The sequence below is a fragment of the Trachypithecus francoisi genome, unplaced genomic scaffold (assembly GCF_009764315.1).
Source record: "Trachypithecus francoisi isolate TF-2019V2 unplaced genomic scaffold, Tfra_2.0 Lachesis_group20, whole genome shotgun sequence".
Taxonomy (NCBI): Eukaryota; Metazoa; Chordata; class Mammalia; order Primates; family Cercopithecidae; genus Trachypithecus; species Trachypithecus francoisi.
This window is the reverse complement of record NW_022681466.1, coordinates 46014322-46035034: the sequence shown is the minus strand read 5'-3', so window position 1 is coordinate 46035034 and position 20713 is coordinate 46014322. Positions and strand designations below refer to the sequence as shown.

At 41.2% G+C, this 20713-nt stretch overlaps 1 protein-coding gene across 3 annotated transcripts in view; it reads right to left on the bottom strand.

The window, feature by feature from the left end:
* LOC117067497 (schlafen family member 12-like) overlaps positions 1-20713 on the bottom strand; it is a 139989-nt gene that overhangs the window by 93631 nt on the left and 25645 nt on the right. The window lies entirely within an intron of this gene.

Here is a 20713-nt window from a genome sequence, read left to right as displayed (position 1 = left end):
ACTACTCACCTATCAAAATTACTAAATGAAGACTTATGTTCACATGAAAACCTGTGTAATGTTTATGACAGTTTTATTTATAATAACCTACAAGTGGAAATAACTGAGATTATCTTTCAGCAAATAAGTAATTAAACAAAATGCAGTATAACTGTAACAAACATTAAGCAACAACCTGGAGGAATCGCTGAGGAATTAAACCTAGTGTAAAAAACTCAATCCCAGAAAGTTACATGTTGCTTTGTTTTGTTTTTAGACCGAGTCTCATTCTGTCACCCAGGGTGGAGTGCAGAGGCACAATCTCAGCTCACTGCAACCTCTGCCTCCTGGATTCAAGCAGTTCTCATGTCTCAGCCTCCCAAGCAGCTGGGATTTCAGGTGAGCGCCACCACAGCTGGCTAATTTTTGGATTTTCAGTAGAGACAGGGTTTCACCATGTTGGCCAGGCTGGTTTCGAACTCCTGACCTCAAGTGACCCACCTGCCTCAGCCTCCCAATATGCTGGGATTACAGGCGTTAGCCACACACCTGGCCTCTGGAAAATTACAAGTTCTATCACCCCATTTATATGATATCCTTGAGATAACAAAATTACCAAAATGAAGAATACATTAGTGGTTATGACTAAGTCTGGCAGCAGGAGGAAAGCAGGCGTCGCTACAAAAGCACAACAGGAAGGGAGAGGATTCTGGGAAGATGGTGCAATAGGAAGCACCAGGAACCTGAGGTCGGGAGTTCAAGACCAGCCTGACCAACATGGAGAAACCCTGTCTCTTACCAAAAATACCAAATTAGCTGGGCGTGGTGGCGCATGCCTGTAATCTCAGCTACTTGGGAGGCTGAGGAAGGAGAATCACTTGAACCCAGGAGGCAGAGGTTACAGTGAGCCAAAATCAGGCCACTACACTCCAACCTGAGCAACAAGAGTGAAACTCCACCTCAAAAAAATAAATAAATAAAATAAAAAACAGTGTTGTATTGGCAGAAACACAGAGCACTGAAAGAGAACAGAGTTCAGAAATAAACTCTCGCTTACATGGTGAAGTGATTTTCAAAAAAGTGTCAGGATCATTCAGTGGGAAAGAGTCTTTTCAACAAATGATGCTGGGAAAACTGGATTATCTACATGCAAAAGAATGTAGGTGGACACTTCTCTTACACCACACACAAAAATTGACTCAAAATGGATCGAAGATCTAAACATAAGAGCTACAACTGGGCCAGACATGGGTCACACCTGTAATCCCAGCACTTTCGGATGTCGAGGCAGGTGGATCACGAGGTCAGGTCATCAAGACCATCCTGGCTAACACGGTGAAACCCCGTCTCTACTAAAACTACAAAAATAACTAGCTGGCCGTGGTGGCAGGTGCCTGTAGTCCCAGCTACTCGGGAGGCTGAGGCAGGAGAATGGCATGAACCCGGGAGGCGGAGCTTGCAGTAAGCTGAGATGGCACCACTGCACTCCAGCCTGGGTGACAGAGGGAGACACCATCTCAAAAAAAAATAAAAAATAAAAATAAAAACAAAAATGTCAACAAAGTTGCTCAACTATAACAGAAAAAGAAAGCTTACAAGAGAATGTAGAGCTCATAGTTTCTACTTAGTGTTCGTTAGAGAAATGCTTTAAATGGACTGAAAATCCTGAAAAACTCCTTGAATCATAAAGAATCTATGAAATATTATGGAAGCATTTTCTAGCTTGTTTCTGAAACCTCTGAAAAAAACCTCCTCATGTATCAATACAAGCTAACCTGCTTTACAGAAATAAAAAGAAAACTATGACTGGGCGCGGTGGCTCACGTCTAAAATCCCATCACTTTGGGAAGTCGAGGTGGGCAGATCAGGAGGTCAGGAGTTCGAAGCCAGCCTGGCCAACATGGTGAACCCCCCCCTACTAAAAATACAAAACGTAGGCAGGCATGGTGGTGCACACCTGTAATCCCAGCTCCTTGAGAGGCTGAGGCAGGAAAATAATTTGAACCTCAGAGGCAGAGATTGCAGTGTGCCAAGATCCCACCACTGCACTCAGCCTGGGACCGAGCGAGACTCTCTCTCAAAAAGAAAAAAAAAAGAAAGAAAAAAACAAAAAACAAAACTATACATTTCATTACATGTATATATTTGTCTTTCATATACTTGTAACTCAGAAAACCATGCTTTCACAAATTGAAATACAATAATATTAGCAATCATAACATTCGTGAAACTGTAGAGAATAAACTGGCCAGATGCTGTCTCTTACACCCTAGAACCCAGGTTCTGGTCAAGGCTTCTCTTGGTTGTTTGAACTCACCTCATGCACCTATCATAAGGCTCAAAAGAGATACGGTAAACAAAAGCGTCTTGTAAACTGTATAAGCCTGTAGATATGTGGTTCATCTTAATCCAGGCACTTTAATGACTCACAGCTGTCCCCCCAGAATCTCTTTTCTCGATTCTTAAAATAAACAACTATATTTCCAAGACCGGTTCAAAAGTGATATTCTTAGAAGCCTCCACATCCCCCCTGTCCATCAGGCAGAACGAATCCGTCTCCACTCTAGTATTATCCTCTCATAACTCTTGGCCCTTCACCAGTTCATTCAAGGGTATAAAGAGCAATTAAAATATGTCCGGCATCATGCTATGCACTGGAGAAAAAAATCTTAAATGTGTAAAGCTTACAAAGTTTTTCACACACATTATCTCATTTCATACTGTAAAAATATCCCACAGGATCATAATGGTTTGTTGACAATTTCTCTAACCAGAATGAATTCCCAGGGGTTAGAGACTAAGTGTGATTCATCTTTGACTCCCCAGAGTCTAGTGCAGTGTCTGGCACCCAGAAGACACCCATTAAGTGCTTGATAAATAAGTGAATAAAGGAGTAACAGACACTTGTTCGATTACTAAAATATCACTCAGGGTTAACACTGAAATAATCTTCCACAAAGTTTCCACAGGGGAAAGGGGAAAAATACGTTATATTACACAAACACATCTGGGGAGTGAAAATTCCTCCCTCTGGCAGAGCATCTCCAACTCAAGTTTAACTGTTCAACAAAGGCACGTAGCAACTGAAGATGGATTTGACTTTACTACGGGACTAACAAGCTCTAAGTGAAGAAGAATGCGTTCTGCATAAAAGCTCCTATGTAGATCATTCTGCTTGATAAAACTGGACATTATCACACAAATATTAAAATAAACACTTAAACTAAAGGGCTTCTGCACAGCAAAAAAACTATCATCAGAGTGAACAGGCAACCTACAGAATGGGAGAAAATGTTTGCAATCTATCCATCTGACAAAGGTCTGATATCCAGAGTCCTGAAAGAATTTAAACAAATTACAAGAAAGAAAGACCCATCAAAAAGAAGGTGAAAGATATGAACAGACACTTCTCAAAAGAAGATATTTATGTGGTCAACAAACATGAAAAAAGCTCATCATCACTGCTCATTAGAGAAATGTAAATCAAAACCACAATGAGATACCATCTCATGCCAGTTAGAATGGCGATCATTAAAAAGTCAGGAAACAACAGATGCTGGAAAGGATATGGAGATACAGGCACGCTTTTACACCATTGGTGGGAGTGTTAATTAGTTCAATCATTGTGGAAGACAGTGTGGCGATTCCTCACAATGACCACTTTAAATCTTATTTTCCATGTAATAAAATCACTTTCTATTTATGTGAATCAAATTAAGTTTCCTAAAGCAAACACTTACGCCTCCATTTATTTCCCACTTTTGGCACAAAATTGGATTTTCACTGTAACTGTGGTGTGCTAAGTGCATGGTTAAGCCAGTGTCAGCATCATCTTCCTGTAAATTACAGATGCCGTCTGTGAGCAGGTCTCCTGCGGACTCATGGATGTTGTATTTTGAAATCTGCTTTAGAGGATATTTTAAGACTTTTAGAACCAGAAATACCATTTCACCCAGCAATCCCATTACTGGGTATATACCCAAAGGATTGCAAATCATTCTACTATAAAGACACATGTACACATATGTTTATTGCAGCACTCTTTACAACAGCAAAGACTTGGAACCAACCCTAACGCCCATCAAGGATAGACTGGATAAAGAAAATATGGCACATATGCATCATGGAATACTAGGCAGCCATAAAAAAGAATGAGTTCATGTCATTTTCAGGGACATGAATGAAGCTGGAAACCATCATCTCCGCAAACTAACACAGGAACAGAAAACCAAACACCGCATGTTCTCACTCATGAGTGGGAGTTGAACAATGAGAACACATGGACACAGGGAGGGGAACATCACACACCAGGGCCTGTCAGGGGATGGCGAGCAAGGGGAGGGATAGCATTAGGACAAATACTTAATGCATGCGGGGCTTAAAACCTAGATGACAGGTTGATAGGTGCAGCAAACCACCATGGCACATGTATACCTATGTAACAAACCTGCACGTTCTGCATATGTATCCCAGAACTTAAAGCATAATTTTAAAAAAAATTAAAAATAAAAAAACAAAATATAAAATAAAGTCTTGTTTTCAGGGTAATATTAATTGGCGTTACCACCTCTTTCAACATGGCAGACACTTGTACCATCCCAGACAAATGGAGCCTTGACATGAAATCTGAAAATATCCCATGAATGGAGTGATAGACGTAAAGTGAAATAATCCAATGCTACCAGTTCTCATAAGCTCAAAATGCAATTCTCTACTGTACAAAAATCGCTGATATAGGTGAGAGATATACTTCAAGATCTTTGCATATTCCAAAGTTTAAGGCTGTCACTATGACACAGAGCTTCTTCCGTAAACTTCCCATGTTTCCACTGAAGAGCACTGTGTCTGGGGGCTATTTTACCATCACTAACTTCATAATAGTATTTTCTCCTTGGTGTAATATTTCACAACAAGACAAATAATATGTATGTGTGTATGTGAATCATTCATGCTAGTGACCACGTAAACAACAAGCAGCCGGTGGCTCAAGCCTGTAATCCCAGCACTTTGGGAGGCCGAGACGGGCGGATCACGAGATCAGGAGATCGAGACCATCCTGGCTAATACGGTGAAACCCCGTCTCTACTAAAAAATACAAAAAACTAGCCGGGCGAGGTGGCGGGCGTCTGTAGTCCCAGCTACTCGGGAGGCTGAGGCAGGAGAATGGCGTAAACCCGGGGGGCGGAGCTTGCAGTGAGCTGAGATCCGGGCACTGCACTCCAGCCTGGGCCACAGAGCGAGACTCCGTCTCAAAAAAAAAACAAAAAACAAAAAACCACAAGCAGCAAATATGAAGATAAAAGTAAAGTTGAAGTGTAAATGCTGCTGTCCACATGGGTAAGGCTTACTCATCCGCCACGCGACGTCCTCAACACCACCTCCACCGCACACAGCGTTCAGCTTTCCATCTAGACAGAACATATGCATCTTCATGGTTCATAAATAGTTGAGAAAGCTAACATCAAATTCTTGAATGCCAAGGATCTACAAATTATTCCATTCACAGATGCTATAATCCGTTTCTGTTTTTTTTTTTTTTTTTGAGACGGAGTCTCGCTCTCTTACCCAGACTACAGTGCAGTGGCGACCTTGGCTCATTGCAACCTCCACCTCCTGGGTTCAACCAATTCTCCTGCCTCAGCCTCCCGAGTAGCTGGAATTACAAGCATGTGCCCCCATGCCTGGTATTTTTTTGTATTTTTAGTAGAGACCGTGTTTCACTATGTTGGCCAGGCTGGTTTTGAACTCCTGACCTCAAGTGATGCTCCCACCTCAGCCTCCCAAAGTCCTGGGATTACAGGTGAGCCACCTCGCCCGACTCTGATCATTACTTAACACCTACACACAGTAACAAATGAGGCTACATCCACCACGGAGATCAGGTGCAGAGCCACAGCTTCCACCTCTGCAAAGAACTAAAAGGGAGGCGGGGCACAGTGGCTCACACCTGTAATCCCAGCACTTGGGAGGCCGAGGCGGGTGGATCGAGAGGTCAGGAGATGGAGACCATCCTGGCTAACACAGTGAAACCCCATCTCTAAGAAAAATACCAAAAAATTAGCTGGGCGTGGCGGCGGGCGTCTGTAGTCCCAGCTGCTCGGGAGGCTGAGGCAGGAGAATGGCGTGAACCCACGAGGCGGAGCTTGCAGTGAGCCGAGATCGTGCCACTGCACTCCAGGCTGGGTGGCAGAGCGAGACTCCGTCTCAAAAAAAAAAAAAAAAGTAACTAAAAGGGAGTTTACCTCAAATATCAACATAGACAAAGTAGAGAACCTGAACTTCATCCCCAACCTGGCTTAACAAGGTGGCACCAGCACTCTGCCCCTGTTAGATCAGTGTAAGAGTTAAAACAGTTGTTTAAGCTGCATAGTCTCATGACAATACAAAAATGCGCAGGTTTCAATCAAAAGTTATTTGTGATACCAAAAAGACACCAAGAATTGGGAAGATTTCAAATTGAATGGAAAAAGGCAATAAACAAATGTAAACATCGATATATCTTATTTCTAATATCTCACCGATGTTAGAAATAAGAATCAGAATTAACTGAAAAAAATTTTTTTTGTTTGTGGTTGTTTTTTGTTTGTTTTTGGAGATGGAGTCTCGCTCTGTTGCCTAAGCTGGAGTGCACTGGCATGATCTCAGCTCACTTCCCAAATTCAAGCGATTCTCCTGCCTCAGCCTCCTGAGTAGCTGGGATTACAGGTGCCGCTATCATGCCTGGCTAATTTTTGTGTTTTTAGTAGAGACGGGGTTTTGCCATGTTGGCCAGGCTGGTTTCAAACCCTGACCCCAGGTGACTAACCCATCTTGGCCTCCCCAAAAAAAGGCCAGACACGGTGGCTCATGCCTGTTAATCCCATCACTTTGGGAGGCTGAGGTGGGTGGATTATCTTACGTCAGGAGTTCAAGAACAGCCTGACCAACATGGACAAACTCCATCTCTACTAAAATTAGCTGCTGTGGTGGCGCATGCCTGTAATCCCAGCTACTTAGGAGGCTGAGGCAGGAGAATCACTTGAACCTGGGAGGCGGAGGTTGCCATGAGCCGAGATCATGCCATTGCACTTCAGCCTGGGCAACAAGAGCAAAACTTTGTCTCAAAAAAGAAGAAAAAAAAATTCAATGGAACAAATATCCAAACAATATCAAGGAACTAAAATAAACAGATATAAAACACAATAAAGAAAAATGGTTTTGGCATAGTGAATTGGGGTAGAAAAAAAATACAAGAAAAATGGAATTCCAAAAATGTTCAAGTAACCCAAAAGAAAGCAGGATAAAGAGCAATCAAAAAACAAAAACTTGAAAGAGGCATGGTGGCTGAGGCCTGTAATTCTAGCTAAAAATACAAAAATTAGCTGGGCATGGTGGCACATGCCTGTAATCCCAGTTACTTGGGAGACTGAAGCACAAGAACTGCTTGAACTCAGGAGGCAGAGGTTGCAGTAGGCCAAGATTGAGCCACTGCACTCCGGCCTGGGCAAGAGTAAGACTCTGTCCCCCCACTTCCCCCCCAAATAAATAGGACTCTGACAACATCTGTAACTACGTAAATGACCCAAATACCTAAATACAGCAAATAAAAGACAAAAACTGGCCAGGTGCAGTGGCTCATGACCGTAATCCCAGCACTTTGGGAGGCCGAGGAGAGCAGATCACTTGAGGTTCGGTATTCGAGACCAACCTGGCCAACATGGTGAAAACCTGTCTCTACTAAAAATACAAAAAAAAAAAAAAAAAAAAAAAAATTTAGCCAGGCGTGGTGGTAGGCACCTGTAATAGCTATTCTGGAGGCTGAGGCAGGAGAACCATTTGAACCCACTAGGTGGAGGTTGCAGTGAGCCAAGATCATACCACTGCACTCCACCCTGGGTGACAGAGCAACACTCCGTCTCAAAAAAAAAGACAAAGATTGACAAATTGGATTTTAAAAACTAACCTAAAGCCAAGCATGGTGGCTCATGCCTGTAATGCCAGAGCTTTGAGAGTCCATGACAGGAGGGTCTCTTGAGCCCAGGAGTTCGAGACCAAGCTGGGCAACGTAACAAGACCTCGTCCCTACAAATAATAAAAAAATTAGCCAGGTGTGATGGTGCACACGTGTGGTCCCAATTACTTGGGAGGCTGAGGTGGGGGAACTGTTCGAGTCCAGGAGACGGAGGTTGCAGTGCGCCAAGATTCTGCCATTGCACTCCAGTCTGGGCAACAAGAGTGAAACTCCACCTCAAAAAGATAAAATAAAATAAAATAAATAAATAAATAAATAAAATAAAAAACAGTGTTTTACTGGCATAAAAACAGAGCACTGAAAGAGAACAGAGAGTTCAGAAATAAACTCTTGCTTTTATCGGGAAGTGATTTGCAACAAAGTATCAGGATCATTCAGTGGGAAAGAGTCTTGTCAACAAATAATGCTGGGAAAACTGGATTATCTACATGCAAAAGAATGTAGGTGGACACTTATCTTACACCACACACAAAAATTGTCTCAAAATGGATCGAAGATCTAAACATAAGAGCTACAACTAGGCCAGACATGGTGGGTCACACCTGTAATCCCAGCGCTTTTGGAGGTTGAGGCAGGTGGATCATGAGGTCAGGTAATCAAGACTATCCTGGCTAACATGGTGAAACACCGTCTCTACTAAAACTACAAAAAAACTATCCACGCGTGGTGACAGGCGCCAGTAGTCCCGGCTACTTGGGAGTCTGAGGCAGGAGAATGGCGTGAACCTGGGAGGTGGAGCTTGCAGTGAGCTGAGATCGCACCACTGCACTCCAGCCTGGGTGACAGAGGGAGACTCCGTCTCAAAAAAATAATAAAAAATAAAAATAAAAATAAAAATGTCAAAAAAGTTGCTCAACTATAACAGAAAAAGAAAGCTTACAAGAGAATGTAGAGCTCATAATTTTTACTTAGTGTTCGTTAGAGAAATGCTTTAAATGGACTGAAAATCCTGAAAAACTGCTTGAATCATAAAGAATCTATGAAATATTATGGAAGCATTTTCTAGCTTGTTTTTGAAACCTCTGAAAAAAACCTCCTCATGAATCAATACAAGCTAACCTGCTTTACAGAAATAAAAAGAAAACTATGACTGGGTGCGGTGGCTCACGTCTAAAATCCCATCACTTTGGGAGGTCGAGGTGGGCAGATCACAAGGTGAGGAGTTCGAGGCCAGCCTGGCCAGCATGATGAAACCCCCTCTCTACTAAAAATACAAAAATTAGGCAGTCATGGTGGTGCACACCTGTAAGCCCAGCTCCTTGGGAGGCTGAGGCAGGAAAATAGCTTGAACCTCAGAGGCGGAGATTGCAGTGCAGTGCACCAAGATAGCACCACCGCACTCAGCCTGGGACCAAGCGAGACTCTCTCTCAAAAAAAAAAAAAAGAAAAAGAAAAAGAAAACTATACATTTTATTACATGTATATATTTGTCTTTCATATACCTGTAACTCAGAAAACCATGCTTTCACAAATAGAAATACAATAATATTAGCAATCACAACATTCGTGAAATTGTAAAGAATAAACTGGCCAGATGCTGTCTCTTACACCCTAGAACCCAGGTTCTGGTCAAGGTTTCTCTTGGTTGTATGAACTCACCTCATGCACCTGTCATAAGGCTCAAAAGAGATATGGTAAACAAAAGCGTCTTGTAAACTGTATAAGCCTGTAGATATGTGGTTCATCTTAATCCAGGCACTTTAACGACTCACAGCTGCCCCCCCAGAGTCTCTTTTCTCAATTCTTAAAATAAACAACTTATATTTCCAAGACCATTTCAAAAGTGATATTCTTAGAAGCCTCCGCATCCCCCCTGTCCATCAGGCAGAACTGATCCGTCTCCACTCTAGTATTATCCTCTCATAACTCTTGGCCCTTCACCAGTTCATTGAAGGGTACAAAGAGCAATTAAGATATGTCCGGCATCATGCTATGCACTGGAGAAAAAAATCTTAAATGTGTAAAGCTTACAAAGTTTTTCACACACGTTATCTCATGTCATACTTTAAAAAATATCCCACAGGATCATAATGGTTTGTTGACAATTTCTCTAACCAGAATGAATTCCTAGAGGGTAGAGACTAAGTGTGATTCATCTTTGACTCCCCGGAGTCTAGTGCAGTGTCTGGCACCCAGAAGACACCCATTAAGTGCTTGATAAATAAATGAATAAAGGAGTAACAGACACTTGTTCGATTACTAAAATATCCATCAGGGTTAACACTGAAATAATCTGTCCACAAAGTTTCCACAGGGGAAAGGGGAAAAATACGTTATATTACACAAACACATCTGGGGAGTGAAAATTCCTCCCTCTAGCAGAGCATCTCCAGCTCAAGTTTAACTGTTCAACAAAGGCACGTAGCAACTGAAGATGGATTTGACTTTACTACGGGACTAACAAGCTCTAAGTGAAGAAGAATGAGTTCTGCATAAAAGCTCCTATGTAGATCATTCTGCTTGATAAAACTGGACATTATTCCACAAATATTAAAATAAACACTTAAACTAAAGAACTTCTGCACAGCAAAAAAAACTATCATCAGAGTGAACAGGCAACCTACAGAATGGGAGAAAATGTTTGCAATCTATCCGTCTGACAAAGGTCTAATATCCAGAATCCTCAAGGAATTTAAACAAATTTACAAGAAACAAAAACCCATCAAAAAGAGAGTGAAAGATATGAACAGACACTTCTCAAAAGAAGATATTTATGTGGTCAACAAACATGAAAAAAAGCTCATCATCACTGCTCATTAGAGAAATGCAAATCCAAACCACAATGAGATACCATCTCATGCCAGTTAGAATGGCGATCATTAAAAAGTCAGGAAACAACAGATGCTGGAAAGGATGTGGAGATACAGGCACACTTTTACACCGTTGGTGGGAGTGTAAATTAGTTCAATCATTGTGGAATACAGTGTGGCGATTCCTCACAATGACCACTTTAAATCTTATTTTCATGTAATAAAACCATTTTCTATTTACATGAATCAAATAAAGTCTCCTAAAGCAAACACTTACACCTTCATTTATTTCCCACTTTTGGCACAAAATTGGATTTTCACTGTAACTGTGGTGTGCTAAGTGCATGGTTAAGCCAGTGTCAGCGTCATCTTCCTGTAAATTACAGATGGCGTCTGTGAGCAGGTCTCCTGTGGACTCATGGATGTTGTATTTTGAAATCTCCCTTAGAGGATATTTTAAGACTTTTAGAACCAGAAATACCATTTCACCCAGCAATCCCATTACTGGGTATATACCCAAAGGATTGCAAATCATTCTGCTCTAAAGACACATGTACACATATGTTTATTGCAGCACTATTCACAATAGCAAAAACTTGGAACTAACCCAAATACCCATCAAGGATAGACTAGATAAAGAAAATGTGGCACATATGCATCATGGAATACTAGGCAGCCATAAAAAAGAATGAGTTCATGTCATTTTCAGGGACATGGATGAAGCTGGAAACCATCATCTCGGCAAACTAACACAGGATCAGAAAACCAAACACCGCATGTTCTCACTCATGAGTGGGAGTTGAACAATGAGAACACATGGACACAGGGAGGGGAACATCACACACCAGGGCCTGTCAGGGGACGGCGGGCAAGGGGAGGGATAGCATTAGGACAAATACTTAATGCATGAAGGGCTTAAACCTAGATGACAGGTTGATGGGTGCAGCAAACCACCATGGCACATGTATACCTATGTAACAAACCTGCACATTCTGCACATGTATCCCAGAACTTAAACTATAATTTTTAAAAATTTTAAAAATAAAAAAATAAAAAATAAAGTCTTGTTTCAGGGTAGTATTAATTTGCGTTGCCACCTAGTTCAACATGGCAGACAATTGTACCATCTGAGACAAATGGAGCTTTGACATGAAATCTTAAAATACCCCATGAATGGAGTGATAGACAGAAAGTGAAATAATCCAATGCTACCAGTTCTCATAAGCTCAAAATGCAATTCTCTACTGTACGAAAATCCCTGGTATAGGTGAGAGATACACTTCAAGATCTTTGCATATTCCAAAGTTTACGGCTATCACTATGACACAGAGCTTCTTCCACAAACTTCCCATGTTTCCACTGAAGAGCACTGTGTCTGGGGCTACTTTACTGTCACTAAGTTGACAATGGTGTTTTCTCCTTGGTGTAATATTTCACAACAAGGCAAAGAATATGTATGTGTGTATGTGAATCATTCATGCTTGTTACCACAAGCAAGTTAACAACAAGCAGCAAATATGAAGATAAAAGTAAAGTTGAAGTATAAATGCTGCTGTCCAGATGGGTGAGGCTTACTCATCCGCCAAGCGATGTCCTCGGCCCAATACAGTGAGTTTTAATAGACAGGGACAGTTGACATTAATCTGTCTAGTCCTACATGCCATTTTGGCATTGAAGGTTTCCACAGGGCTAGAGTCACTTAGCTCTAGGTGCACAATTCTCATGTATGAGTATACTTTTCTATTCTAAAGCCACAGTGGGCAAAATGGTTCAGTGTAATTTTAGAATTCGTCTGCTACATACCAAGCACTGGAATAGGTAAACATTTTACATACATCCTCTCTAATCTTTGCAACGTTCCACAAAGTAAGGGTTATTTCACCCACTTAAAAGTCACTGGATGCTGGGTGCGGCGGCTCAGGCCTGTAATCCCAGCAACTTTGGGAGGCTGAGGCAGGTGCATCGCGAGGTCAGGAAATCGAGATCACCCTGGCTAACACAGTGAAACCCCGTCTCTACTAAAAATACAAAAATGAATGAGCCAGGCGTGGTGGCACGCGCCTGTAGTACCAGCTACTCAGGAGGCTGAGGCAGGAGAATGGCGTGAACCCGAGGGGCGGAGCTTGCAGGAAGCCGAGATCGCGCCACTGCACTCCAGCCCGGATGGCAGAGGGAGACTCCATCTCAAAAAGTAAAAACAAAATAAATCAAAGTAACTGGAAAGTCAGAGGATTTAAGTCCACTGCCCCCAAAATCTACAGCCCACACCAGGATATGAACCTAAATCTCTCTGGCTTCAAAACCCTGCCCTAATCATTTCACTATATCACCAATCCAAGGAAAAAGTTAAGGTATCTTAGTCAGATAAAAGTGGCAAATTAGACTGAGGGCGGTGACTCACACCTGTAATCCCAGCACTTAGGAAGGCCGAGGCGGGCAGATCACGAGGTCAGGAGATCGAGACCATCCTGGCTAAATGGTGAAACCCCAACTCTACTAAAAAAATACAAAAAATTAGTCAGTGTGGTGACACATGCCTGTAGTCCCAGCTACTCAGGAGGCTGAGTCAGGAGAATCACTTGAACCCAAGAGGCAGAGGTTGCAGTGAGCCAAGATCGTGCCACTGCACTCCAGCCTGGGTGACAGAGAGAGACTCCATCTCAAAAAAAAAAAAGCGGGGGGCAAATTAATGGGAGGAAAATATTAAAAGTTAACCCTACAAACCAAGAAATCTATTTATGATTATGTTTTTTGTAGGAGACAGAGTCTTGCTATATTGTCCAGGCTAGTCTCAAAGTCCTGACCTCAAGCAATCCTCCCGACTCAGCCTCCTGAGTAGTGGGTATTACAGGCATTACAGGCATGAGCCAATGCCCCCAGCAAGAAGTCTATATGTTCTTATCACGCATGTGACTAAACAAAATTATACGCAAGAAACCTACAAATTGTGATAATATTTTAAATATCACGACTACACTGAAACTCTGCCAGAGGTATTTTTAAAATGTCAAGCCTTTTTTTTTTTTTTTTTTTTTCTTTTTTTTCAGACAGAGTCTCCCTCTGTTGCCCAGGCTGGAGTGCAGTGGTGTGATATCTTGGCTCACTGCAACCTCTGCCTCCCGGGTTCAAGCGATTCTCCTGCCTCAGCCTCCTGAGTAGCTGGGTTTGCAGGCACATGCCACCACACCTGGCTAATTTTTGTATTTTTAATACAGACAGGGTTTCACCGTGTTGGTCAGGCTGGTCTCGAACTCCTTACCTCGTGATTTGCCGGCCTCAGCATCCCCAAGTGCTGGGATTACAGGCGTGAGCCACCGCACCCGGCCAAAATGTCAAGGATTTTTACACTGATGTGCTTAATGTGCCCAATCTGTAATTCTAGTGATAATCAATGACATGCCCATAAATCAGAGAGTACTTCTATGAAACAATCACAGCCTACAAGTATGGATAAAACTCCTCAGCTTTATCTCTTACTTGGTTCTAGACAGTTTCAGAATTCTTGCCTCTTTCTTCAACTCTCTCATTAATTTTATTACCCTTAGCAGTAAAATAATCTTACAATTGCTTTCCCTATGAAATTGTGAATGAAAATTCCCATTTCTCTTTGCTAGGTCTTGTTAGCTGCCATCTCTGGGAAGGAGAAAGTGTTTTTATAGACAGGAATGTCAAGGACAAATCATAGAGCTGAAATACAAGGGTGGATGGCAAATAAATTGCATCTTGTGAACTAACTCCAACTAATTTCTTCCTGGAGCACTGTGTTTTAAAGGATTCCTAGGCCATATCTGGAGGGAGGGACCTGGAAAAAAAAAGCAAAACAGAAGCAAGGAAGGTAAGTATAGAACCAGTAAAGTGCTGTGCTACAGTAGCCTAGGGTTTCAGGAAAGGAGATTATAATATCAAGTCAGGCAGAGCAGCAGACAAATAACACGAAGAAAAATGTCCGTGAGATTTGGCATGCAGGAGATCACCGATGTGCCTATTGACAAGTTCAGTAGTGTTGTGAGGGAAGAAGTCAAGGCGCTAAAGCGGAAGTGAGTGCTGACACAGAGACAGCAGGTGTAAACCAGAGACAGAGCCAGCGTACCGGATGGCTGGAGTCAAATACTTACATAGCAAATGGAGATAGAGACAAGTGTCCGATGGATGTATTGGCCTTCTCAGGACAAACATTCCATTCCCTAAGAACCATAGGAAAGGGGTAAAGAAGGATACTCCTACAGGTCAATTTATGGAAGAGAGCAAAACCTTAAAATTCTCAATGAAGGCCGGGCGCGGTGGCTCACGCCTGTAATCCCAGCACTTTGGGAGGCTGAGGCGAGTGGATCATGAGGTCAGGAGATTGAGACCATCCTGGCTAACATGGTGAAACCCTATCTCTACTAAAAATACAAAAAAATTATCCAGGTGTGGTGGCGGGCACCTGTAGTACCAGCTGCTTGGGAGGCTGAGGCAGGAGAATGGCCTGAACCAGGGAGGTGGAGCTTGCAGTGAGCCAAGATCGCGCCACCGTGCTCCAGCCTGGGCGACAGAGCGAGACTCCCTCTCAAAAAAAAAAAAAAAAAAAAAAAAAGAAAGGAAAAGAAAAAGAAAATTCTCAATGAAGTAGGAGCTAAGAATATCTATCAGGTGAAGAGACAGGAAGGTCAAGAGAGGGAAGGAGATTTGGTAAAGATGTTGAAGAGAATGAGAGAACTAAACAGGGTTGGGCAAGCAAAAGGCATCAGACAAGGCTGAGTACTTAGATGAGATTGAAAAGATTTAATAGTTACTTTAAAACAGGGTTCATCTGTATAACTAGTTGCTTTTTCTTTAGCCCTCAGATACAGAAGTAGAACAACAGACTGGATTGGGCTGGTATTTTACCAGTGTACAGCAGGAAGACAGGGGCACATGAAAGGCCCAATGTTGGGAGTATTTCAGTTAATCTCCTATGAGATCCAGGCTGGATAGGGTAGCAGGGTAGGTTATAAGAAGAAACATACAGACAAACTCGTGAGACTGCAGAGGCCTGGAAGGAGAAAATGTGTTGGGTGACAGTGAGATGCGGAAGATTTCTGAGGTGATACACCTGCAGATGAGAAGGTAGCAGTCCCACCTGGGTAAAGGGTGGCTGATCTACACCTGGTGATGACCACTGGCATTAAAGGCATCCAGAAGAGACGAGGTTTTTTCTGTTTGTGTCAGTTATCTCCTTATCCAAGTTTCTCTTCACCACTGAAAACCTCTGAAAGTTGTCAACTTCATTAAGGTAAATTCAGAAGACCTATTTTATTCAAAATGACAAAATGCTTCTAGAGAAAAAGCACATATGTTTGGTCAGATAATGCATGTTATGACTTGGGACAAATCATAGCATTTCAGTGTTTGAGGTAATCTAGTCTGTCCTCTTTATTCCTTAACTCTCCATCTGTACAGACAGAAACAATATCATCAGCCACATATCTTGTATAAAATAAATATGAAGAGAGAAACAATTATAAAGGCAGAAGTTCTTGGGGTGAGGAGAAGAACTTTAAAATTAACTAGCTACTTCTTCAAGAAGAAAAATATCAGGGAGTACTGAAAGACAACAATTGTAGAAAGGAAGAGAAATTAACCAAAACAGCAACCAAAAACTTTCTAAAAATGTATCAACAGTCCCGTGAAAAACAAATAGCTACAAGCTTGACACTAATTCAAAGTCAGTATTTTCTTCTGACTGAGACTCAGGGAAAGCAAGCCAAAAATGAAAGTTACCTTATCCACCTTGTAGGAAAAGAAATTTCTGTCTTCCATAACACAAACTGCTAAAATCTACAAACATCCATTTTCAGAGAAAAAGAGTATTAAGGAGAACTGGTAAAAACAATTCATTACAAAGTTAATTGTCTCTCTCTCTCTCTCTCTCTGTATGTGTGTGTGTGTGTGTGTGTGTGTGTGTTAAAGTCTGGCATTCATTTACAATAATTGATCTACTCTTTTTCCAAGCAAAAATATGTACTTTTGGAACAAGTAAAAATTTACATTATCATGAAAGAAGATTTATGAAGAAGCATAAGCTTAAACATATTTCTTGCCATAAAAAGTCTGATCCTACCACAAAATATCAAACTTGGAAATTTGGCAATATGATAGAAAAAACTGCAAATGAGTGTGTTTTTTAATCCTGCAATTCTAATTTAGGAATTTATCATAATAATGATGGATACACACAAAGGCTTTACTATGTATAATAATAAAAACAAAATAATACAAAAGGCCAACATTAGGGAAGTGGTTACATAATTTACGGTTTCTCTGTATTATGCAATATATGCACCATATATATGTGTATACGTACATATATATATATATATGCATATATATATACACACATTTATTTATGTTTTCTGAGATGGAGTCTTTCTCTGTCGCCAAGCTGGAGTGCAGTGGTGCGATCTCAGCTCACTACAACCTCTGCCTCCTGGGTTCAAGTGATTCTCCTGCCTCAGCCTCTAGAATAACTGGGTTGCTACAGGTGTGCACAAACATGCCTAGCTAATTTTTTATATTTTTAGTAGAGACGGGGTTTCACCACGTTGATCAGGATGGTCTTGATCTCTTTTTTTTTTTTTTTTTTGACACGGAGTCTCGCTCTGTCGCCCAGGCTGGAGTGCAGTGGCGCGATCTCAGCTCACTGCAAGCTCCGCCTCCCGGGTTTACGCCATTCTCCTGCCTCAGCCTCCCGAGTAGCTGGGACTACAGGCGCCCACCACCTCAGCCGGCTAGTTTTTTGTATTTTTTAGTAGAGACGGGGTTTCACCATGTTAGCCAGGATGGTCTCGATCTCCTAACCTCGTGATCCGCCCGTCTCGGCCTCCCAAAGTGCTGGGATTACAGGCGTGAGCCACCGCGCCTGGCCGGTCTGGATTTCTTGACCTCATGATCTTCCCCTCTTGGCCTCCCAAAGTGCTGGGATTGCAGGCATGAGCCACCGCGCCCGGCCGCACCATATATTTAAAAACAACAAGAACAAAAATCAGATTACCTGGGAAAAGGCTTGCAATCTACTGAAGAGTAAAAGACGTTAGAGAATTTGTAGTAATGTGTGATTTAAATTTTTCTTTTTGTGTTGTTGAACTATCTATGCTTTTTAAAATGAGCACTACGACAAAAGCACATTTAGAGCTTTTGTTATTTCAAAAAAGTTATTTCAAAAAAATCTTCCCACTTCTTCCTCAAAGCACTTAGCAAATGAAGTACAGTAACACTGAAAAACTAGTTTTTCACATTACTTTGTAAACATATTTTACTAATAATTTTAATGCTATCTTACTACCTAGCAAGTATTTTTAATTTCAAAAAAATTGACTACAAAAAGTATTTGGAGGCTGGGCTGGTGGCTCACGCCTGTAATCCCATCACTTTGGGATGCCGAAGTGGGTGGATCACAAGGTCAGCAGTTTAAGATCAGCCTTGACAATATGGTGAAACCCCATCTCTACCAAAAATACAAAAATTAGCTGGGTGTGGTGGCAGGCGCCTGTAGTCCCAGCTACTCCGGAGGCTGAGGCAGGAGAATTGCTTGAACTTGGGAGGCGGAGGTTGCAGTGAGCCTACATCGCACCACTGCACTCCAGCCTGGGCGACAGAGCAAGACTCTTGTCTCCAAAAAAAAAAAAAAAGAACGAAAAAGAAAAAAAATGTATTTGGAAGCTCATGTACTCAATATTGAGAGCAATGACTAAGCCCTGGTTTTCACAATCAACAACTCCTCTAATTCATCAGACGCTCTCATTCCATTCAGTTTCATCCTATCTCAGTTTCTTTCTGTATAAATTTGGCACACACAAACTTCTTCACAAGAATGTTAAAAGAAATGTATATAATATATGTAAAGTATATATATTGGAAGTATATATATATTGGAATTATATATATATTGAAGCTCTCATTCCATTCAATTTCATCCTATGTCAGTTTCTCTCTGTATAGGTTTGGCACACACAAACTTCTTCACAAGAATATTTAAAGAAATGTATATAAAGTATATAATATATATAAAGAATATTATATGTAAAATTGTCTGATACTTTATACTTTGATCAAAGATGGAAAAATACCTTTTGATTTCCATCTTTTTTTGTCTTTTTTTTTTTTTTTTTTTTTTCCTTTTTGTGGAGAACAGGGTCTCGCTGTATTACCCAGGCAAGTCTCGAACTCCTGGGCTCAAGCTATCCTCCCGCCTCTGCCTCCCTGAGAGCTAGGATTACAGGTGTGAGCCACCGCGCCCGGCTTGATTTCCATCTTCTCAGCATGTTTATACCCTAAACAAATTATTAAAGATGTGTATACTTGAATTACTTCATTCTCTTGTAAAATGAATGATATTAAACTCCTCAAGGATTTACTTTGAATAATTAAAGCAAATGCAAAACTTTCTGCAAAATTCATACAGAAGTTTTAATATGGGACGTGTTCTGAAGTCATGAAATAAATAATATTTGTGTGTATAATAACTGGTAGACTCTTCTCAGCATCGAATCATTCTTGTCAAAGTCAACTACTGCATTTCTTTTCTTTTTTTTTTTTTTGAGACGGAGTCTCGCTCTGTCACCCAGGCTGGAGTGCAGTGGCCGGATCTCAGCTCACTGCAAGCTCCGCCTCCTGGGTTTACGCCTTTCTCCTGCCTCAGCCTCCCACGTAGCTGGGACTACAGTCACCCATCACCTCGCCCGCCTAGTTTTTTGTATTTTTTTTAGTAGAGACGGTGTGTCACCGTGTTAGCCAGGATGGTCTCGATCTCCCGACCTTGTGATCCGCCCGTCCCAAAGTGCTGGGATTACAGGCTTGAGCCACCGCGCCCGACCCATCTACTGCATTTCTAACTGTGTCTTTTGAAGCAATACATATAGAGATACTGATGCAACCTAATCTGTATTTTGTGCTGCTAGAATATTCTATCCCCTAAATTACTGTGTTCCCCAAGAATAGATTACTATAAGTTTGGATGCAACGCAAAATTCTTTTCACAGTAGTCTTTGTCAAAAACGAAGAGAACTACCAAAGCTATGAATACCACAAACTAAACATGCTCTAGAAGAGACTGCCCCCTTGTGCGAACCAATAATGTCCAACAGATTCAGAAAACTAGTTCCAACGCTAGGAGCACCCAGGCTTCTAAAAAGGTCTGGATCCTTCTGTGTTTTGATTTCAATAGCTTATATTTAAAGTGGTGACTTTTAAAGCAAAGTAAATTGAACAGTATGTTAAGCCCATAAGACATGACTAATTTATGACATTCAGTAGCAAATATCAACATAATTCCTGACACTTAACTCTCACGGATGCAAGCTGCTCAAGTGCTTATAGGCTAAGTCCACAGAGATAAGTAATTTTCTGATCCTTAGTTTCTACAACAAAACACAAAGTCAAGAGCAAAGAAACCTGTACATTTCAGAGAAAAGTAGAAAAATAAACAGACTATGGTGGCTTATTTTTAAAACTATATATACTTCATCCAAGTATTTAAGTACTTTCTTCTGAAATCTTGAAAAATAAAACCTTTTTAGAATTTGATATATGACCTAATGTCTCTTTATATGGCTTCTTCATATATAAGTGGTAACAGGCCATTCAAACATAAGTCATTATCAGCATGATTTTTTTTACTAATAATCTGTAGTGTTGGACCAAAGCTTTAGAGCAAGACTTGCTAAGGAAAAGAACACATTAAGGCAATAAAAAACATGTTAAGGTAACAATTAACTGATTAGCACAGGATCTTTTCTCGTTATGGTGGGAACAGTTGCAATTCCTCTTCTATTGAAAAGAGTCATTAGGAGAATAGAATGAATTAGCATGGATAAAGCACTTACTATAATAAACATCATAAAATGTTTGTTACATAAGTAAATGAATCAATAAACACAGAAAACCACATCATGCACATACATTCAATAATACCTACTTTTGAAGGTGGTCATGTTCTTTCAAAAATAGCTCAGTT